Below are 24,788 nucleotides of genomic sequence, written 5' to 3'. Positions count from 1 at the left end.
AAAAAGAAAACAGCTGCCTTCCTTCTCTATAAAAGAACCTCTTATACATGTGGATATTTACATTAGCTCTTTTTATCACTCTACTTTGTAAAATAAACTTATTTCTTTAAACTTTTAAAATAGTCTTTTCTTTTCAAGCCCTTTAATAATTGTGATTCTGTAAGACACTGGCCATAGAACATTAAAACAGTGGAAAATGTGGTGAAGCTTTAATGTGGTACATTTAACACTTGAAGAAGTGACATTCATTTTAAAATGCATAGCTACATTTGGAAACAGTGGTCTTCAAAACATCATTATACTGGTAAATAAAGTCTCAGTAGTTTTAACCACTTGTGCTAGTTGATCTTTCTTGCTTTTATAAAATATATTTCTAAGGGGTTGAATTAAGTGGATATATCAAGAATTTTAAACTCTTTTGTTCTTGGCACATTAGCTACATTTCTCAAGATCTGGCCCAAAATGTAAATTTGTATAGCCACAGTGGAAAACAGTAGGGAGGGTCCTCAAAATATTTAATATAGAACTAATCTATCGTTCAGTAAACCCACTTACGAGCATATACAGGTTGGGGCATAAGTAGGTGTACAGCTGTTCATATGGAAATAATATAATAATTAATAAACAATAATACCAAAATAAACTCTTTGTTTCACTTACTCACAACTGTAAGCCAATTTTGCTCACCCTGTATACAAAGGAAAGGAAAACAGGATCTAAAAAGGTATTTAGGCCTGGCCAGTGTGGCTCAGGGGTTGATCATTGACCTATGAACCAGGAGGTCACAGTATGCTTCCTGGTCAGGGCACATGCCTGGGTTGTGGGCTCGATCCCCAGTGTGGGGCGTGCAGGAGGCAGCTGATCAGTGATTCTCTCTTGTCATTTATGTTTCTATCTTTCTCTCTCTCTCCCTTCCTCTCTAAAATCAATAAAAAATATATTTAAAAATAAAATAGGTACTTACACTTTCATGTTCACTGTAGCATCAATCACAATAGCCAAGATATGGAAAAAACCTGCGTGCCTGTTAATGAATGGGTGGATAAAGAAAATGTGGTATCTATACCATGGAATATTCTTCAGTCATGAGAAAGGAGGAAATCGTGCCACTTGTGACATCAGTTCACTTGAGGACGTTATGCCCAGTGAAATAAGTCAGGTAGAAAAGACAAACATCATGTAATATCACTTATATGTGGCATCCAACAAAGCCAGACTCATAGAAACAGAGAGTAGTGATGGTTACTCTTTTAAAGATTATTTATTTTTTAAAATATATTTTATTGATTTTTTACAGAGAGGAAGGGAGAGGGATAGAGAGTTAGAAACATTGATGAGAGAGAAACATTGATCAGCTGCCTCCTGCACACCCCCCACTGGGGATATGCCCGCAACCAAGGTACATGCCCTTGACCGGAATCAAACCTGGGACCCTTTAGTCCCTAGGCCAACGCTCTATCCACTGAGCCAAACCGGTTAAGGCTAAAGACTATTTTTGACATTTGAAAATGTTTAGGATACAAAGTAAAATTTAAAAGCAGCTTATAAAATTGTACATTCAACATGAAAACTTTGTTTAAAAGAATATTTTTAAAATAAATATATTATGGCAGGCATTTGTTGCATATGTGGCCACCTATGGTATAAGACTTGAAACTAGGGATGAATATTATGAGCTGTCTTGACATTTGGTAAAATTGGGAGGGTCTCAAATGGCGTGACTGCAAGTTCCCCTCCTCACTCTGCTCCCACAGATAAGGTCTGTAGCCAAACTTAAGAAGGTTAGTGATCCTCAGTATCACAAGGACCAGGCATAGTTCCTGCTTATTCCTGAGTAGCAGGTTTTAGTCCTTTGCTAGCCCATGGAGTTATTTAAACAAACCAATCACATCTCCTGCTGGATGGAAGGATCATTCCACGCTCTTGATCTTACCAAGTGTCCCCCTCCCCCAGGTTGTGAGCGTATGTGATTAATAGACTGTGTCAATCTCACCTGTTCAGTGTTAGGTAGCATGTGTTCAGCCAGTCCCATAACTACAGACCAGAAATCCTTCCCTACTGCAGGGTGAATAGGAGGTAATAAAAACACCACCCAGCAATAGTTGGTGAAAATCTCAACAAAATATAAAGTCTGAAGTCATTTTACCAGCCTTCCTTATAGCTAGGACATCTATACTAATAAAATGGTAATATGCTAATTAGACCAGACATCTTCCAGACATCCTTCCAGACAAAGCCACAGTGTTGGGGCCAAGGCAGAGGTGGTTAGGGGTAATCAGGCCAGCAGGGGAGAGCAGTTAGGGTGATCAGGCCAGAAAGGCAAAGCAGTTAGGGGGATCAGGCAGGCATACGGAGTGGTTAGGGGCGATCAGGCAGGCAGGCAGGCAGGCAGGTGAGTGGTTAGGAGCCAGCAGTCCCGGATTGTGAGAGGGTGCTGGCCAGGCTGAGGGACCCCCCACCATGCATGATAAGGTGTATATGATAAGGTTTCCACTCACTCAGCTATATGAAACTTTGACCTGGAATGTGAGTGGTTAGGCACTCAAGGAAGTGCTCTCTCAATGAGTGTGGCAGTGGTGGTATCTGATAATGTGTTTACCACAGAGGTGAGATTTTCTTATTTAGTCCCAAACATCATCCTGGGAAGTTGCAGAGTTGTGATCAAGATGTGGCAAGAGTGGTGTGGATTGGACAGGGTTCCAAATTGGGTGTCTTATAACACTAAGTCTGACCCTCACAGATTCTGTGAAAACCCAGTATCTTTGGTATGTGCTTCTTCACTATTTTCTAAAATTTTAAATTAAATTTATTGGGGAACATTGTTGATAAGATTATAAAGGTTTCGAGTGTACGATTCTATGACACATCATCTGCAAATTGCATTGTGTGTTTACCACCCAAAGTCAAATCTCCTTCTGTTGCCAAATATTTGACCCCACCCCCCTTTTCCTCTGGTAACCACCATATTGATTTTTTGTTTCTCTCATTTGTTCATGTGTTGCTTTCAGTTTTATATCCCACATATAAGTGAAAACATATGGTTCTTGACTTTTTCTGTCTGACTTATTTCAATTAGCATGATATTCTCAAGATTTATTTTGTTGAGAAAAATATTCTATTTTTTGTGGCTCAGTAGTATTCCCTTGTATATATGTACTACATATTTTTTATCCAATCATCTATCAAAGAACACTTCTCTTGCCTTTGAAGTCAAATTAATAAAGTCTTTCCTAAGAGTAAGATCCATATATTTAGGACCTATGTTTTCTTCTATGTAATTTATTGTTCCAGATCTTATATTTAGGTTTTTGATCCACTTTGAATTAATTTTTGTGTGTGGTGACAGCAGTCTAATTTCATTCTTTTTGCATGTGGTTCTCCAATTTTCCTACCACCATTTCTGCTATTCACAGCATAGTACTCTGACCAAAATAATAAATGGTATCAGAAAAAGATACAGGCACCCTAGCCAGTTTGGCTCGTGGATGGAGCATCGGCCCGTGGACTGAAGGGTCCCAGATTCAATTCTGGTTAAGGGCATGTACCTTGATTGCAGGTTCCCCGGCCCTGGTCAGTGCATGCAGGAGGCAACCAAAAGATGTGTCTCTCTCACATCGATGTTTCTCTCTGTCTCTCCCTCTCCCTTCCACTGTCTCTAAAAATCAATGGAAAAATATCCTCAGGTGAGGATAGGAAGGAAGGAAGGAAGGAAGGAAGGAAGGAAGGAAGGAAGGAAGGAAGGAAGAAAGAAAGAAAGAAAGAAAGAAAGAAAGAAAGAAAGAAAGAAAGAAAGAAAGAAAAAGAAAAAGGTACAGATCCTAAAGAAAATGGAAATCTGTGATCATATGGCCTGCTTATGTCTGAGGAACCACAGAATAAAATTGTTAGCAAATAATGGGACTCTGCCATCTATGGCAAACAGTGGCAAAATAGTTAATTAATTCTTCACCTATGATTACATAGAATGGCAGCCTTTAGGAACAACAACTGATTGGGAACAGTGGGATATACATGAGAAATTCAAGGATTGTGGGTCAGGCTGGTTACTTGTAAGCGCACTGGAGAACTTATAGAAATTAAACATCATGCTCAACATCCAAAATCCTTGTCTTGATGCAGTCAATGGTAGATTATTTCCTTGATCATACAAAATGATCTTTTAAAATATTTGGTATGGAAAATTGTAATTGAAAATAAAATTCAAACTTTTATCTTGAGACTTACCAAATTACAAATATATATTTAACTTGTAGTCTGCTCTCATGTAAAAGTTAGGGCATTTCTTGGGTAAGATGGAAAACTATGTATTTATATAAGGCTAAATGAGAAGAATCAGAGTATGAGAGTATATAAACTCCCAAGTTCCACAGACTCTCCTCTGTCAGCAGAAATCCATTTTTCTTCTTTCTGCCATGCGCTTTCCCTGGCTTGCTTGGAGATTGTACCGCTCTTGCCTAAGACAGGGGCCTTGCAAAAGGAACCTGCTTTTCTTCAAGTCTGCCTGTACAACCTCTCACTGACGTTAGTATAACTAGAGTCATATATCAGTATGTTCTAGGGGGCAACTTTCAAATAAAACAGGGATTAGAAAGTTTATATACCAGATAATTACAAATACTTTATTAGACTTCTGGTCAAGAGGGCAGAATAGTAAATACTGTGCTTGAGTCCCCCCTACAACCACATCAGTATTACAACTAAACTTGAGAACCATGTGGAGACTAGCTGAATAGAACGCCTATAACTATGGATATAAAAAAGTCACTTGAAGACTAGCAGAAGGGGTGGAGACTAAAATGAGTTAGGCTGGTCCCACACCTACATGGGTGGTTAAGAATCTAGAGAGATATCTCAGCTGTAGAGGTCACCCTTAAGGGGCAAAGGGTCCCAGCCCCACACTGGGCTGCCCAGCCTTGAGCATCAGCGCCAGGAAGAGGAGTCCCCACAATATCTGCTGTGAAAATCAGCAGGGCTTTCAATCCAGTGAGAGAGAGGGCTGCCATAAGCACAGGCTTCTTAAAGGGCCTGAGCACAGACTCCCTTCCTCACTCACAAGAACTTTTCCTCAGCTCCAGTGAAGGGACAGTGGCTTGAAAAGCACCAGGAACATAGGGAGAGGAACTAAATTGAGTGGCTTCAGGATGAGGCCTGGAGGGGCAGCTCTCTCAAGACGTAAGTGCCTGCAGGCGCCACTGTTCCTTTGTGGAGCGCTCACCCCACCTACCATGCAGGCACAGGCAGGCCCCAAATCTGAGTCTCCACCTACCTGGCTAACATGCTCTCCCCACATGGTGATTCCATCGAACCCTGCCCCTACTGACTCAGCCACGAGCCCAAACCTTTTTCAGCAGCTGTTCTGCAAAAGTGGCCAGCCTCAGCTGCACTGAGGACTTTCCTAAAATCTCTCAAAGGCCCACAAACCTCAAACAAGCACTGTTGGCCTCGTGCCTGTGCCACTTGCTAAGCAGCCCCAAGTCCAACAGTAGGGCCAGGCAGCCTTGGTTTATAACAAAGCATCTCCCAGAAGCCTCTAAGCTCGAAGAATCTCACACTCAGAAACACCAACTCCAGGTCTCTTTGTAGTTCCAGCAGGTGGCCCTGGGCGAGGCACAGGGCGTGGCTGACCTTCAGGCCTTTACTGGATCCCCTTGAAAGAGGCCCCAGATGCAACACAGCTGATAGCTGGCTTCAGTCTATACCAGAGTGTCACCGTTACCTCCACAAATGACATATCCTAAGGGTAAACACAGTGGCATCAGAGTCCTGTTAAAGCAAATTCTGCTCTGTTTAGTCAGACCCTGCGCAACAACTCATCTGCTGTGGTCATGTCATCTTATTATTTTTTAAATTGATTTCAGAGAGAAGGGAGAGGGAGAGAGATAGAAACATCAATGATGAGAGAGAATCACTGATCGGCTGCCTCCTGCATGCCCCACTCTGGGGATTGAGCCCACAACTCGGGCATGTGCCCTTGACTGGAATCAAAGCCCAGGACCCTTCAGTCTGCAAGCTGGTGCTCTATCCACTGAGCCAAACCAGCCAGGGCCATATCCAATCTTCATATCCAGTCAGCTAGAGGTCAATCCTGCCCACTGACAGGATTGATACAGCAATCCAGTCTCAACCATAATGGGAGGGCATACACAGCCCACACCAGGGACACCCTTAAGCACCTGTTTTAGGTGACAGGGGGAATTACACCGCTGGGCCCTGCAGGACACTTATTGTATAAGGCAATTCTGCCAAGACTGGGAGACATAGCAGATCTATGTCATATATAGAAACAAACACAGGGAAGCATCAAAAAATGAGAAAACAAAGAAACATGTTCCAAATCAAAGAACAGGACAAAACTTCTAAAAAAAGAGCTAAATTAAATGGAGGCAAGCAATTTACCAGATACAGAGTTCAAAATACTGGTTATGAAGATGCTCAATGAACTAAGGGAAAAAATAGAAGAACTCAGTATGAACTTACCCCAAAAGATGGAAACCATAAAAAATTTAGAAATAAAGAATACAACAACTGAATTAAAGAATACATTAGAGCAATCAACAAGATAAGAGGAAGCAGAAGATCTAATCAGTGATTTGCAAGACAAGGTAGCAGAAGACACTCAATGAGAACAGCAAAAAGAAAAAAAGTGTCCCTCCAAAATGAGAATAGTTTAAGAGGTCTTTAGGACGATATCAAGCATACCAATATTTGCATCATAGGGTTACCAGAAGAAGAGAAAAAGCAAGGAACTAAAAATGTATTTGAAAAAAGTAATGATGGAAATCTTCTATAATCTGGTGAAGGAAATAGACATGCAAGCGCAGAAAGTGCAGAGAGTGCCAAATAAGATGAGCCCAAAGAATCTCACATTAAGAAACACCATGATTAAAATGCCAAAATTAAAGATAAAAAGATAATCTTAAAAGCAGCAAGAGAAAAGCAGTTAGTTACTTATAAGGGAGTAAGACTGTCAGGAGATTTCTTAACAGAAACTTTGCAGGCCAGAAGAGATTGGCACAAAATATTAATGATGAAAAGCAAGAACTGACAACCAAGATTACTCTACTGAGTAAATCTATCATTTAGAATCCAAGGAAAGATAAAGAGCTGTCCAGACAAGAAAAGCTAAAGAAGTTCATCACCACCGAACCAGTATTACAAAAAAATGTTAAACGGACTTCTTTAAGAAAAATAATTTTTAAAAACTAAAAACATCCTATATAATAAAGAGGTAATATGCAAATTAACTCTCATGCCCTCACAAGATGGCTGCCTACAACCAGGCCAGCAGGGGGGTTAGTGAGAGACAACCAAACGACTGAACAAGCACGCTGTGTGGGGCGACCAGGCCGGCAGAGGGGGGCAGTTGAGGGTGTCCAAGCTGGCGGGGAGGGCAGTAAGGTGTGACCAGGCTGGCAGAGGGTGCCTAAACTGGCAGTCGGACATCCCCCGAGGGGTCCCGGATTGTAGAGGGTGCAGGCTGGGCTGAGGGGACCCTCCCCCCCCATGCACGATTTTTGTGCACTGGGCCTCTAGTAAATAATAAAATGACAATACTTACATACACCTATCAATAATTACTTTAAATGTAAATGGATTAAATACCCTAATCAAAAGACATAGCATCAGTGAATGGATAAGAAAACAAGACTCATACATATGCTACCTACAAGAGACCGACTTCAGATTGAAAGACACATACAGACTAAAAGCAAATAAATGGAAAAAGTTATTTCATGTAGGGAAAAACAAACAAACAATAAAAGCTGCAGTAGTAATACTTATAACAGACAGCATGGACTTTTAAAAAAATTTATATTTATTGTTGAAAGTATTACAGATGTCCGCTTTGTTTGTTTCCCATTGACCCCCTCCTCCCCACACCCAGCCCTCCCAGGCCTTCACCACACTGTTGTCTTTGTCCATGAGCTATGCATAAAGTTCCCTGGTTAATCACTCCCGGGCTTCCCCCTGAAATTTGTCAGTCTGTTCCATGCTTCTATATCTCCAGATCTATTTTGTTCATCAGTTTATTTTGTTCATTAGATTCCACATGTGAGTGAGACCATGTGATACTTACCTTTCTCTAACAGGCTTAGTTCACTTAGCATGATACTATCCAGGTCTTATCATTTGCAACAATATGTATGGACTTGTATTATGCTAAATGAAATGAGTCAGACAGAGAAAACAAATACCTTCTATTTCACTTATATGTGGAATCTAAAAAAACAAAATAAATAAACAAGCAAAACAAACGCATACATACAGAAGACAAACTGATGACTGCCAGAGGGGAGGGAGTTGGGGGCTGGGTGAAGAATGTGAAAGGTTTAAGAAGTACAAATTGGTCGTTATAAAATAGTCATGGGAATGTAAAGTACAGTATAGAGAATATAGTCAACAACTATGTATGATGCCAGGTGGGTACTAGGCTTATCGGAGGGATTACTCCATAAATTACATAAATGTGTAACCACTATACTGTACACTGAAATCAATATAATATTGAATGTCAACTGTAATTGAAAAATAAATTTTAAGAAAAACTTCAGTAGTTTTTGTTGGCAGAAATGTGGGGTTATAAGTGGGAATGAATTCTGAAGGAGCTAGCCTGGGACGGTGGTCGTTTCCTGTGTGCTCATTTTCCGAAAATCCATTGTGCTTTTCATTTATTACCTACCCCCTTTTATTCATATTTTATCTTAATAAATTTTTTAAATATCAATAAATCTGCATGTTCAATCAAATCAGAATATGATGCTAACCCAACTAAAGCTTTGTCTTGCTTTTCTTTCTGCAAATTGCTCTTCAGTGACTTTTGAGTTTACCTTTTATACATATATGTATAATTTATAACAAGCATTCATTAAATTTATTTTCTGTTATATGTGTTATTTTTAATAATTAAAACAAAGCAGTTCTTTCTATGATTTGAGCAGAAGGAGGTTCCAAAAGGGCTCCAGATGTATGTGCAGCCTCTGACTCTCTCCCTCTTGGGATCCTGGTACATCCCAACTATTACATCCCAACTTTTTACCCCCTGGCTCCAGCACACAAAAGCCTGTTCAGTTGCCTCTACTTAGAAAAATTAAGATAGACTGATATTTTCAAAGTAAATTCTACTATATAGGAATAAAGAAGTACAAATAGAAATCTAGAAAAAAAATTAAGCCTGCATTGAAATAGTTGGGTTTCCAGTAGAGATCTCATCCTGCCATAACGACCCTATTCCCCACTCCGTCACTCCTATTTTCCTACTATTTTATATACGGTGGGGTAGGTAGGAGCTAACTTTAGTATTTAGTCTATAGCTCACAAAATATCCACAGGGTCACGATGGAACTAGAGGGGAGATTAGTATTTCTGAGGAATCCTAATTTGGAATCAAATGTAGTAACTAATGAGATTTGTATTGTCTCATTTAACAGAGTAAGAGTGCTTTATTTACATGATAAATAGTGGCATAGTGTTGGATGAGAAAATAGCAATTTGGAAGTTTAAATAAAGAGGGATAAGTGTTGACATTGGGCAGCTAAGGATAGTTCATGGACATGCCTCATATTTGTGGCTGAACTATATATTTTTTAATACACTTGTATTCTTTAGGAAGCCATAGCTGTATTTCCTAGTTTCTTTTGCATCTAGGATTTAGGCATATGACTCAATCAGATGCATCCATACAAGTAATTAGGTGAATTAACAGCATCACTTTAAGGCAAAAAATACTAGTATAGATATGAATCTTTTATTCTCTCATGAAATACACCGGTTCTGATTTGAGAGTGTGGTCTCAACCTGGGATCTTTATAAACCAAAAGGTAGGTGTGGAGCTAGCCAGGAGGGAAGGAAGCTAAATTTTATCAATTTCTGAAGCTGCACCAACTTATGAAAACATTTATATAGACACAATTGTGTTTTATATGTCTTCCCTATAGCACTTACTGGTACTATTTTACAGGTACTAGAGGTTCGGTGAGGATTGTATATATTATTATTTTAAAATCACTCAAGTATATTGGAAGGTACTCCATGTCAATGCTAGTTTAACAGGATATATGCTAAACCAATATGTGCTAAGGGGTTTAGCAGCATTTGTGGTTTTAATTCCATAATGGTGGGGTGAAGGGAGGGAATGTTGGGGAAAAGAAAACATCCCACCCTGGAGCTGGGAAATATTTTGAATCCAACATCACAATTAATATGAGGGTAAAATGAAAATTTCCTAAAGCGTGAATTCAAAATTCCACCATTCTTGCCAGGCAGGGGCGGGCCTTGGTCCAGCTGCAGTAGTTGTGTTAAAGCCAAACTCTAAGATAGAAGAGATAGGAGAAACACAGGTGCCAAATATGCTAGTTAGAAAAAGTGGAGGCTTTTTATATTTTAGTACTCATCTAAGGATATGTTTATTGATTTTTAGAGCGAGAAGAATGGAGAGAAAGAAAGAGAAGAAAAATTATGTGAGCAAGAAACATCAATTGGTTGCCTTTCTTACGTGCCCCAACCAGGGATCGAGCCTGCAACCTACATATGTGCCCTGACTGGAATTGAATCTGAACCTACCACCTTTGCGTGTACAGGACGCTGCTCCAACCAATTGAGCCAGCCAGCCAGGGCAAAAGGGGGCTTTATAAAGGAAAACTGTGAGGTGCCTGAGAAGTCACATTCATTTTCAGAATGACATTTGGCACTTCGATAAACTGAAATCTCACGGTGACTCCGTGCAGTAAAAGATCACAAGTTATTCCAAAGCCTGTATCCTTCCTAGTAAGCCATTAATCAAGATCTCCCAATGGACACTCAAGAAATTAGACACCTTTTCATTTAAATTAAGTTTGATGCTTGAATTAAACATATGTGAATGTCATACTTAAAATATATATACTCATTTCTAATATTTTTGTGAAGAACAATTTTGTTCTTGTCAGCATAGATGGAGAGAAATGGTGGTGCTTGAAATAATGTTAAGGGAACTGTTATATAAATTTAAGTTAAAGTAAACTCTGTGGGGACTGAGAATGAGTGACTTCGGGATTTCCTTGCTTCCCTTGCCCACATTTTCATGTATTTTAAATGAGTTTAGTTAGTAAAAGACTCAGAAAAGAAACCTACCTTCACCATATATTTAGATTTTTCCGCAGATCAAAGGATGGTATTTGCCTCATGGTTGGTATGAATTGGAGGACAAGGTTTCTGTTCAATGGTATATTTTAGTGGATTCAAGAAAGTTGGTGAAAAACACCCTTATCTCTACTTGGCCCATGCAATCTCTTCAGTATACTTATGATTCAGTTATTTTGCAAGAGTGTTGGAAAAAATAACCTATTGCTATCCATCAGTTCCTCACCTATCAAAGAATGCTTCTTAGATGCTCAGTAATGGGTGAATGTGTGAGTCAATTGCTTAAATGGTGAGTGCACTGTGTGATCATCAGCTCTACTTTCAGACTTTTCTAAAAAGGTTTAAACAATTTTGCTCCATTAGTTGTTTAAGGTTAGACCCAAGCATGGCGGTCTATCTATCTAGTCCCAGTTGGGCCTTTCTATTACATGTTCAGCAATACCAAAGTCATGTTTTCAGTTGAATTTTATTATTCTGAAATTTTTTCTCACTGCCTGATCCAATTGTCCAGTCACCACTGTCCTTCATTTGGCCTGTGACTGCTAACAAGACACCTGGCAACCTGGAGGGGAGAGGGGGGGTATTGTGCTCCAGGTCTGAATCATTTAGCAAATATTTATGAGCAACTGCTAGAGGCCATAAGCATGCAGGTTGCTGTGCTGGTGCTAAGCACGCAGAGTTAAATAACATCCACACACCCCCTTCTTGAGTTACCCACAGTCTAGTGGTGTAGATGGTGATCTATTCCTTTCTCTTGACAAATTCCCTGATACCTTAAAGGTTTAAAATAGTAATGGAATGAAGTGAACAAAGAAAAAGCGAAAGACACCCTAAAAATCACATCTGAGTTGGTCTCAAAGACGTTAAAAAGCAAAATTTTACATTAAGTTAGATTTGGGCCAATAGAACCTGTAGAATTTTCAGTTCTACCCAAAATCTGAGATTGGTTTTATCACTTGGTGCAGAATTCCCACCTGACCCTAAGTGATATTATACTTTCATTCTCTGTGGCTGTTGCCCTAGTTTCGGCATAAAACATCATTCTCTTTTGCCTCCAAGTATTTCTCCTTTCAGTTTTATATTACATTTAAATTACCTTGCGATATTTTTTCTCTCCTCACAGTACTTTCCTTACCACCCATATCTCTTGTTCTTCTGGTTTATTCTCACAGGTTGTCTCCTACTTTCTTCAGGCCACCTCTCCCTCCAATAAAGTTTGGCTTTTCCATCTACTGCTTCAAAGCCATAGTGCTAAAAACACCAATTATTTCTTCTTCATTCATATTCTTTTCTTAGAAAAAATCCTCCCAATTACAAGCCCCCAAAGACTGCAGCTTCATTATCACATGGATCATGACAATATCTGATTGTACCAGGAGTGGAAAAGTGCCTCAAACTGGGCCAATCAGAATGTGCAATGTTAGAAATTCGACCCGGAGACACACCTGTGTCAGGTAACAGTGAAGAGCTCACAGCAAGGTCATAGAGAGTTCAAAATGGAAACAAAGCCATAGTGAGCCAAACGCATATATGAAAACTAAGATAAGAGGGAAGCCAGGGAGTCATGTTGAAGGCCATGATGAAGAATCTGTAGACGAGGGGAGCTTTCACATGAAATGCAAGAAAATAAGAACACTTTTGAGTAAGAATTCTATGGTTTCAATTGTCAGATTTTCCTTGACCTTCAGAGATCATTTGTTTCTTTTGTGCTTGGAGTACTTAAGGGGTTAAAATAAAATTTAAGCCATGAAAATTTAAGTATAGGTTTCTATTTATATTTTTAATACTAAAATGAATACATATTTCATAGAATTAACTTGGATATTTTTCCCAATGAATAAAAAAAACTGATGCTAGGAAATCTTAAAAATTATTCCAGCCCTAGCTGGTTTGGCTCAGTGGATAGAGTGTCAGCCTGCGGACTGAAGGGTCCTGGGTTCCATTCTGGTCAAGAGCACATGTCCGGGTTGTGGGTTCGATCCCCAGTAGGGGGCGTTCAGGAAGCAGCAGATCAATGATTCTCTCTCATCATTGATGTTTTTATCTCTCTCTCCCTCTCCCATCCTCTCTGAAATCAATAAACAAAATTTTAAAAGAATTTTATTCCAGCTGGTTCTATTTATTTACTAACGTATAAACTGCTTAAGTTGCTCAATGTCTCTAAGTCTCCATTTTCTCACCTGCAGAGTAGTGATAAAAATATTATCTGATAAGACTAGAGGCCCGATGCACGAAATTCGTGCAAGAGTAGGCCTTCCTTCCCCTGGCTGCTGGCACCAGCTTCCTTCTGGCACCCGGAACTCAGGCTTCCCTCACAGCCTCGTATTCATCCAGAAGGTTGTCAGGAAGGATGTCCGGTCTAATTAGCAATCTATGCTTTTATTATTATAGATTTTTGTGAGGATTCAATTAAATAACATGTAAATGAGGTAATATATATAAAGGGTGTATCAGTTCCTGGCTCTTGGTTAAGCACACTAGAAATGCTGGTCACATTTGTAGTAACATGATCAGCAATGGTATTATCAACATCATTTTTATAGTCAAGTCTACTTCCACCACAATTTCTTCACATCTTTCCTGTATCTTGACACACCCTCTCCCCAGCCCCCGAACCTCTGAGGATGGACTCCTGTGATAGCTCTTACTATAAAATTACCTTTGTTCATTATTTCACCTTCCTTAGCCCTCTTCCCAACTATACTCTCCATTCATAGTACGTTGTTTGAGAACACAGAGTCTTAGATGGGAGCAATCCAATTACAGTGATTCACATTAAAGCTATAATATCTAAACTACTCAGAAGGCCTGGCCTCTGAGAAATAACACTTGTCTTCTGCCCTGGCCGGTGTGGCTTGTTTGGGCGGAGTGTCATCCTATACACCAAAAAGGTAGTAGTTTCAATTCATGGTCGGGGCACACACCCAGGTCGTGGGTTCAATCCCCGGGAGGCAGCTGATCCTTGTTTCTCACATCGATGTTTCTCTCTCTCTCTCTTTTCTGATGGGTACTTTTTTGGGAAAAATCCTTTACCTTATATTTTGCTATCGATATGAATAATACAGATGTACAGAATAATGTGTCTTCTTTAAACAGGGAATGTAGATTTCTTTCAAACACCATGGAACATTTATAAAAATACTAAAATTACTATTAATGCAATAAAAAAAGCTTAAAAAATCCAAAAGGTAGAAATTAAGAAACTACTCAGGCCACAGCCTCATCTCTGAAAGCTAAAAGAAAAATAAAAGGCAAGGGATGCTATTTTTATTGACATGTTTTTTGAAGTTAAAGTTTGTAAACCTTTATATGCTATATTATACAGCCTTGAAATACATGTTTTAACTTGTTAAAAATAGGAAAAAAGTTCTAAAGAAAAACCATACAGACTTTTACACAAATATCCTTGGTAGATTAAGAAAGTTTAAGTTAAATGGTTTAAGTAAAAAAAAGTTTAAGTAAAAAGTTTAAATTAAATAACTTTTCTTGAATAAGTTGGACTTATTAGAGCAACTTTATTCTTTTCCCATAGTACCTTAAGTGCAAGCTTAGTTCAGTTTTTTCTCACTGTTGAATGGCATCTCAGATGGGTCACTCAGCCACAAGGATACTCACAATCAATAATTAAAATGCCCAGTTTAATACAGTGATCAGAACTCTAAACTTCACTTAAGGTGAAGCTTTCTCCCTTTCCTCAGAGAGGGGGCAATTAACCCCACACAGCCTCTCTCTGTTAGAGTCTCTTTGCATCTCCAGGCAATTCTGTTGAGTAGGGGCCCCTTTAACACTTCCTAAGTCTACTCCCTCCCAGGGAACTACTTGACTCTTGTCAGGCGTCCTTGCCCTACCTACTCCTTGGAAAGTATAGCTTGTGCCCAATGTTCCAATTTCCTGTTTCTGAAAAAAAGAAACCACTCCAACCATAGACATCTCTAAGGAAGCCTCAGACACCATTTCATCCAAAGGGTATACTCACTAATGTCTCAAGATTATTCTCTCACAGCTGTTCTCACCCGACTGAGATTGAAGGGGTGGGGGATTGTGGGGACACAGTGATCTAACAACTCCTCTAGCATCTTTATTCATCAAAGTGGGGGTTATTTGGCTTGATATAAGGGGACACAAATGAATCTTCTCTTTAAACTCTTCACCTTCATTCTTTAGTCACTGAAGGTGTGTGATCACCAGGGAGCCATCGTCTTTTGTGGGACCTGAAGCTGATACAGTTTTGTGGGGGTGTTAACAAACAGAACACAAAAGAACAAATGCAAAATTAGGAATGAATGTGAATATTTACTAAGAGGATGAAGAGAAATCAGAACTAATTAAAAAATTTTAAAAGCTTACAAGTACCCTAAATCTCACAGAATTAAAAAAATAACAATATTTTAAAAAATTAACCGATCGACACACCTCTAAAATACCTTTTCTCATATGTTTTTGGTTGCATATTCTTTGATATTTTCTTCATATGCCAATGAATTAGAAATACCATTTTTAATTGATACATTAAGAAGACATTTCAATTTTTGCTCTTGCATGGTTAATTAAAATTTGTTTTTTACTATTAGTTTAAAAGTTTCTTCCACCTTTGCCCTCTTTATTGTATCTGCCATGTACATTTTTGAAATTCTTATAAAATTTTGGGAAACCACTAGAAAGTTTCTTTTATATATGAGCTTTAAGGTTCAGGGTGCTCCCAAGTTTCTGGTGCAGCAACCAAATCTCCTTTTCATGGGCATTATTCATTGTCTGGGTGGAGCCTGTGCAAGTTAATTTGCTGTTAATCCACTGTGAATTGCTGATATTGAAAAACCTGGTTTTATAATGTCTTGGCATGTATCATCTAGGTCAGCAATCTTCAACCCCTTTTCATCTTATGGCACACATAAACTAATTACTAAAATTCTGCAGCACACCAAAAAATATATTTTTGCCTATCGCACAAAAAATATAGGTGTAATTTTGATTCATTCACACTGGATGGCTACTGTTGCGTTGGCTGTTGTCATTTTTTTTTATTTGATAATATAAGGGAAAATAGGTCAGTGGCCCCGACTATATAATCAGGTATTGCACCTTTTAAAAATTTTGTGGCACAGTGTTTGAAAATCGCTGATCTAGTTCATCCAGTCTCTTGACTTGGGATGTGAAGACTCAGCACCTAATCTATTGTTCTTAGCCTTCAGGACTTCGATTGAGATAGACTTTAAATGGTATTACATAATAATATATAAGATCTGTATGTGAGGATTATGTTAGTTTAAAAAACTAAATCAATCTCTGTACCCTATAGACAGAAAATCTATATCCCACCTTTCAAGCCATGCAACTTTTAGACATTGTTGGAAGGGTTAATCTTTGAAAAGACAGCAAACCTAGAAATTCGTTATATAGGGATACTAGAAAAGGTCAACTGTTTTAGTAGAATTTGAAGAAAGTAGCAAAAGATGCCAGAAAACAATTTTTAAAAATCATATAATTGTATAACGATTATTCTGTTGTTTGTTCTAACCTTTCTAGTTTTAGTTTGATGTGAATAAGTGATGATTTCCTTAACTTTACTTCTACCCCGTTCTCAGTTCTGTTACAATAGACTACTAGATGATAGTAAGTTTCATAGCTCCTCTCATAAAAATCTGCTCATTTTACAGAAAGAAGGAAAAAGAATTAAACATAAAAAGTGACTTATACTGGGTGCAAACTGGAGTCTGGATTCTGATCTCCTAGTTGGTTGACTTTCACCCCCACATGCCATGCCAACCATTGGCATTCTGTTTGCACACAACCAGGTCTTCCATTTGCCGCTAGTACTCAAAGTTTTGTTTTTGTTTTCCTTCTTAAATTAGTTTCTTCATCTGCTGATTCCTTAGACCTGGAGTCCTAAATCCCACCCCTTGAGGAGCCAAGTACATTGAATAAAATGATGGCCATGAACTGATTGGCCAAACCCACTCTTATCCAAAGTCCCAAGATGAATGGCTTCGTTGGGTTTTAGTCCTACTTTTTTTTACAGGAGATCAGCACCACCTCAGCTATCTCAAAGCAAATCTAATGTTTCGATCCAGGGAATGACTGGGTCTTCTGGGCATGTTTCTGGGTGCACCGCTTGTTCTTTTCAAGGACCTCTCCATGAGTTGCTGGAATGTGAAGACCGCTTCCCTCTGAAGAAACCACTGGCCTACATACTTCTATTTTTAAAAATCTGTTACAAGGGGCAATGCTGTAACAAGCAAATAACTGTTTTCTGGTTATCTTTCTGCCTGTTCTTTACCCATGTGCCCGAAGAGAGCAATGCGGCTTTGTGAGTCAGCTAAATAAGTTGAATAAATTGACAACTCATATAACTGAAGAACAGGTGTTAAATCACAAACCCAATGCTTTCATAATGGACTCCTTTCTATCACATGACTTTCTTCAAAAATATCGTTTTCCTCTAACCACCTGTGCTTTTAAATTTCTAACAATCTTGCCTTTTCTTAAACCAGGTCACTCCCTTTCCTTTTTTTCTCCCCTTCTTCCCTCTCTCCACTGCTAGATTTTTTTGTTTGTTTGTTTAACAATTCACATGAAGTGCAGTTTTAATCACTAAATCTTACTGATACTGGATTGTTATCAGTTAACAATCCACAAGACATTGAAGAAAGGAATTGAAGATACTAATGAGTGGATGCATATACTGTGCTCATGGATAGGGAGAATTAACATCATTAAAATGTCTAAGCAATATACAGATTTAATGTATGTCCTATCAAAATATCAACCACATATTTCATAGAACTAGAAAAAGCAATCTTAAAATTTGTATGAAAACACAAATCACCCCAAAAGAAATCTTGAAAAAGTAGAACAAAGTGAGAGGTATTACACCACCTGATATAAAAAAATACTACAAAGTTATAGTAATCAAAACAGCATGGTACTGGCATAAAAACAGACACACAGATCAATGAAATAGAATAGAAAGCACAGGAATTTATGATCAATTAATCTATGACAAAGGAAGCAAGAACATACAATGGGGGTAAAGACAATCTATTCAATAAATGGTGTTGGGAAATTTGGACTGATACCTGCAAAAAAATAAAATTAAGCCACCTTTTTAGACCATAGAATAAACTCAAAATACTGTAGATTAAAGACTTAAATGTAAGAACTGAAACCATAAAACTACTAGAAGAAAGAAAAAGCAATAATATCTCCACATTTCTCATAACAATATTTTTTTCTGATATATATCCTTAGGCAAGGGAAACAAAAGAAAAAATAATCAAATAGGACTACATCAAACTAAAAAGTTTTTGCATAGCAGAGAAAACCATCAACAAGACAAAAATATAGCTTGAATGGAAGAAGATATTTGTCAATGATACATCCTATAAGGGTTTAATATCCAACATTTACACAACTCAACACCAGAAAACAACCAAATTAAAAAGTGGTCAACATAAAAAATCAGAAACACCAATCAGAAAGAATATATGCACCCCTATGTTCATAGTAGTGCCATTTTTTATATCAGGTGGTGTAATACCTCTATTGGCTTGGACAGGAATCACTTCTCAAGACCAAGCGTCCCTCAGAGAGAGTCAGACAGATTCCCTTAGGAAGGACCTGGAGGCATTGCCAAGTCTCCCTTCCAGTCTCTCCCTGAAGTTCACAGGGCCACCCTGTTAGGTCTGAGCTTGGACTCATACGTAGGGTGTTAAGGACCCCAACATACTGCACCTCTATCTTTTCTACCCAAGTTCAGGATTATTAGAGATTTAGACAAAAAAGGAGATAAAATATATTCTAAATACTAATAAATATATTGGGAGAACTTTTGTTAGATATGATCAAGTAGGTGAGGTAATACATCAATCACCCCAGATTCCTGATTATGGATACACCCGCTCCCTACTTTGGAACAACATCAGGCCGGCAGGGGAGGGCAGTTGGGGGTGATCAAGAGGATCACCAACAGGGGGGAGTGATTAACCAGGGAACTTATATGCATATATGCATAGCCCATGGACACAGATAGTAGATTGGTGAAGGCTTTGGAGGGGGGGTGCGGGGTGGAGGGGGTCAATGGGACAAAGACCCCACAAACAAACAAAGGGGACATCTGTAATACTTTAAACAATAAAGATAATTTTTTTAAAAAAAGTGGTGAGCACACAATACAATGTACAGATGATGAATTATAGAATTCTAGTTAATTGCATTAACCAATGTTACCTCAATACAGTCAATAAAAATGAAAATACAAAAAGTGGGCAGAAGACCTGAATAGACACTTCTCTAAAGAACAAAATTGGATGGACAGTACACATATCAAAAGTTATTCAGCATCAATAAACCTCAGGGAAATGCAAATCAAAACTATAATGAGATACTATCTTACATCTGTCAGAATGGCTATCACCAATAAATCAAAAACAAAAAAGTGTTAGGATGTGGAGAAAAGGGAACCCTTGTGCACTGTTGTTAGGAATAAAGATTGGTGCAACACTATGGAAAACTGTGGGGTTTCAAAAAAAATTAAAAATTAAATTGCCTTATGACCCAGCAATCCCACTTCTGAGAATATATTTGAAGAACCCCAAAAGAATAATTTTAAAGAATATATACACCCCACAGTTACTGCAATATTATTTACAATAGCTAAGATATGGAAGCAACCCAAGTTCTCATCAATAGACAAGTAGATAAAGAAAATATGGTACATAATATGGAATATTAGTAGGCCTTAAAAATAATAAAAATCTTGCCCTTGCTGGTGTGGCTCCATTGGTTGGAGTATCATCTTGTATGCTGAAAGGCCTCAGGTTTGATTCTCGGTCAGGGCTCATACCTAGGTTTCAGGTTCAATCTTGGTCCGTGCATGCATGGGAGGCGACCGATCAATGTTTCTCTCTTTATCTCTCTCTCTTTCTCTCCTTCTCTCCCTTCCTCTCTCTCTGAAATCAATAAACATATCTTCTGGTGATGATTTTAAAAAATATTACCTTTTGCTACAGCATGGATGGACCTAGAGCAGGGGTGGGCAAACTTTTTGACTCGAGGGCCACAATGGGCTCTTAAACTGGACCAGAGGGCCGGAACAAAAGCATGGATGGAGTGTTTGTGTGAACTAATATAAATTCAAAGTAAACATCATTACATAAAAGGGTACGGTCTTTTTTTTTTTTAGTTTTATTCATTTCAAACGGGCCGGGTGCGGCCCGTGGGCTGAAGTTTGCCCACCCCTGACCTAGAGGGTACTACACTAAGTGAAATAAGTCAGTCGGAGAAAACAAATATCATATGATTTCACTTAAATAAGGAATCTAAAGAAAAAAATAAACAAATAGGAATAGACTCATAGATACTGAGAGAACAGACTGATGGTTACCAGTGAGGAGAGGGCTTGGGGGACTGGATGAAAAAGGTGAATGGATTAAGAAGTACAGAATAGCATAGGGAATGTAGTCAATAATATTGTAATAACTATGTATGGGGACACATAGTTATTGAAATATAGAGGGGAATCACTCTGTAAAGTACATGATTGTCTAACCACTATGCTGTGCCTATGTATAATATTGATGCTGAAACAGGAATTTTTAGGGGTGAAAAAGACAGGTGTAGGAAATTTTAGAAACTTTAGAAATTAAGGGGCCCATGGAAGAAGCACAGGGCTGCAGAGCAGAAGGTCTATTTCCATAGAATAGAGGAGCTGAAAAGCTGCAACAGGTACATTTCCATAGAATGAGGGAGCTGGGAACAGCAAAGGTCCATATTTACAAAATAAAGAGAAGGAAGCCCTTCATCCAGAAGGCGAAGAAAGCCCAAAGGAAATAGGAAAATAATAAGGAAGGGGGGGGGCTCACATGTCCATGGTGAGGTTCAGACTTTTGAGCTCAGGTGTTACTATAGTAACCAGTCTAAGGGAATGGTGACCAATCAGAGGGGATATCAAGGCACAAAGATCTACAGCCTTTATAAAGTGCAGAAATAGGAACTCTGTGGGACTCTTTCCCCCTCCCCACGTGGGAATCTGTGCTTGTTCTTCAATAAATTTCCACCTTTGTTATACCTTCCGTCCTGGATTCATTCTTCTGCTCCCGTGTTCTGGTCCAAAAATCCCGCTTCCATGCCATATCAGTAAGTAAAATGAATCCCAGCTGTCTAGATGAATAGAGGGCTCAGCTTCCTCTGGGGGCTCATCCCTAGTATCACCAAGATATTATCCAAAAGGTGAGTCCAACAGTATTTCTTGGGACCAGAGGACACCACCAGCCCTGTTCATATGCTCGCAATTCCAGAAACAAATGCCCTCAGTGCACCCTTGGAAGCTTCTAGAAGTGACTGTTGCCACTGCTTATGCTCTGCCTGTGTTTGCTTAACATTACCATGTCCTGGCTAAAATAAGGGAGTCCACCTTTTCTCTATACCCCTCTGTCCCAAGAGCTGTGACATCTCTAAGTCCATCAGTGCAGTTCAGCTAACCACTCACTAGTTCCAAATTATCAGCCAATCTGTTTTGGTATTTTCTTTGTAAAATTCTTCAATAAATGGTATCCATAAGCCATCTTTGGAAAATATCTCTTCTTTTATTGATTTTAGAGAGAGACGGAAACATCAATTGGTTGCCTCCCGTAGGCTCCTTGGCCTGGGATTGAACCCACAACCTAGGTATGTCTGCAACCTTTTTGGTGTATGGGACGACCCACCAGCTGACCCACCAGGCCAGGGCAGAAAAAAATCTTTATACCAATACAATGTTCATAAAAGTTGGCAAAAAGGCAGTTAAAAGAGGCAGGGAGTATCACATTGTGGGGCCGGTAGAAGGTCGGTGCAAAAGAACTACAAAAAGCAAAACTATGGCCTGTGGGTTGAAGAAAATACTCAGAACTTTGTTACCTCTGAAAACAGAATGTGTCAGAGAGTTCATAGAAATGAGGCTCAGCCCTAACCAGTTTGGCTCAGTGGATAGAGCATCGGCCTGCGGACTCAAGGGTCCCGGGTTCGATTCCAGTCAAGAGCATGTACCTTGGTTGCGGGCACATCCCCAGTGGGGAGTGTGCAGGAGGCAGCTGATCGATGTTTCTCTCTCATCGATGTTTCTAACTCTCTATCCCTCTCCCTTCCTCTCTGTAAAAAATCAATAAAATATATTTAAAAGAAATGAAGCTCAAATAGACTAACACATGGATTTAGGATGTTTCTAAACACAAATATAGGAGGCAGTGAAACATTGCTACCATCATCTGCCACCTCTTCAGGGGCTTTTGTATTGTACTGAAGGAATGCTTGAATGAAAATCAAAATAAATGTTGGAAATATTTTCTGATGGGTGGTTTTCCTGGTACAGATTCACCATGAACCTATACTTTTCCTACCAAAACTATGGATATTTTTTTATAGAAAATATTTGTCTTTCCACCACAAATTGTCAGTAACCCTAGTGAGAAGAAACTGCAACCCAATTAGAGGTGAGTTAAATACTAATGGAAGCCCTAAGTGGCTGCCCAGGGACAGTGTGTCCAGAGGGGCTCAGGGGATGTGCTACGATATCGAATCTGCTTCATCCTGGGGCAATGCGCAAGGCCGCAGTGGCAGAGCTCATCTGGGGCTCCTCAGAGAGCAGCCAGAGGCTGCTGCGGTCCACACAGCAGGGCACCCACTCCTGCCACTCTGCACAGACAGGATGCAGCAGCCAGTGACTCCTGTTCACTTCAGCAACCAGCTCCCCTACTGTGGGCAAGGCCCCTGCTCTACAAATCACCACAGATTTGGTGGCTTAAAAACCATGGGAATGTATTCTCTTGCAGTTCTGGAGGCCAAAAGACTGAAATCAAGGTGTCAGGACATCAATGACACATGAAAATATTTCTCAGATATCTAGACATTAGGAGCTAGTGTTCAGAAAATAACCCAAACTAGTAAACATTGTTAATGCCTACTTTAAATATCTAATAGCATGGTTATATCTGCACAATGGAATAAAATGGCAATACATGTAAGAGGAAACAACCTAATAGCATAATATAATAACATAAAATTCTAGATAAAGTTAAGGGGAAAAAAAGCATGGCACAAAAGAACATATACTGTACAATTCCATTTATTTACAGATCCATTTATGGTGTTGCACGTCAGGAGAGTGGTAGCCCTTAGGAGGCTATAGACTAGAAGGGGGTTCTGAGTTACTGGTGATGTTTTATATCTTGATTGAGGGCTGATGACCCAGCTATGGTGTGAAAATGCATTGAAATGTACACTAATGATACTATACTTTTCTATATGTATATTTTCTTCAATCCAATTTAACAAAGCATAATTGGCCATTGATCTCCCTCCCTGCTGGTCAGGGGGTGGTGCTGAAAGTTCCAACCCTCTAATCACTTGATTGGTTCCTCTGGAAAACTCCAGTATGGTTGAAAGGGCCTTATGCTGAATAACTAAAGACACCTTTATCTCTCTCATCACTTGGGAAATTCCAGGGTTTTAGAAGCTCTGTGCCACAAACACTCAGTGTAGAGTGTCACTTACACTCCTGTTAAGGACCCAATTCAAATGTTGCCTTTCTCCCTAAAGTCGGCTCTGCTCTCCTTATCTCTACTCCCTCCCTGCACCCTTCTGCTGAAGGCTTACCATGTGTAGGATAATTACTGTTCGCCTGTCTTCCTCTCTCCCCACAGAGTGAGCTTCTTGAGCCCCTGAGCTCCTGGTACACCCCATAAACATCACCGTTTTGGGAAACTCTAAGTGATTGATTATTGAATAAGTGAAAGAACACATGACATTTTCTATATGTTGATGAGACTATTATCTGGTAAATTTGCTGACGTCGGCTGTGCCTAGTAACCATGTCAGAATACAGATACTGAAGGGACTTTTGTATCAAGTCTTAATGGTAAGTATTCAAAATAGATTATTTATTTTCCATTCCCTTTTCTCACATCACTGACCTGTATTTGGAACTATATTTTACAGGGTATGCGAAATAAATAACTTGATTTGTTTCTTTGAATATTAATCAAAATTAGCAAGTGTCTTCATTTGTTTTGCCAGATAAGTGCCTATTATTGATAAGAAAGCTTATTTTCTTCCACTTATCTATATATATAAAAGGCTAAGTGACCATCCAACCAGCTGGTAAAGAAGACACGCACTGACCACCAGGGGGCAGATGCTCAACGCAGGAGCTGCCAAGCTGCGGTGACTTGGCAGTGGCAGTTCTCAGGTGACACACCCCAGAACCAGAGAGGAGGGAGCCCGATTCCTCATGGAGCCATGCGATTCCACCAGGCCAACAGACCCCACCTGCTGGAGGGACCCCGTTCACTCTGCGCCCCAGGTGCAGCCAGCTGGGGAGGGACCTCAGAAGGTTGTCCCCAGGGTGTGTCCAGCCCATCTCACCCAGTCCAGCCCGACTGGCCACCTTCTAATTAATTTCCTTTCAACATGCATGAATCCGTGCACCAGGTCACACTAGTTGTAAATAAATGAAGAAACATGGTGGGAAACAGTTTTTTCACATCTGTTCTGAATTTTTTTAAATCCTCACCAAGGATATGTTTTTTATTGAATTTTAGAGAGAGAGAGAGGAATGAAAAGAGAGAGAGAGAGAGAGAGAGAGAGAGAGAGAGGAGAGAGAATCCATTGCCTACTATATGCGCCCTGACCAGGGATCAAAC

The sequence above is a fragment of the Myotis lucifugus genome, unplaced genomic scaffold (genome assembly GCF_000147115.1).
Source record: "Myotis lucifugus unplaced genomic scaffold, Myoluc2.0 scaffold_301, whole genome shotgun sequence".
NCBI classification, from domain to species: Eukaryota; Metazoa; Chordata; class Mammalia; order Chiroptera; family Vespertilionidae; genus Myotis; species Myotis lucifugus.
Note: the sequence above shows the minus strand (reverse complement) of the source record.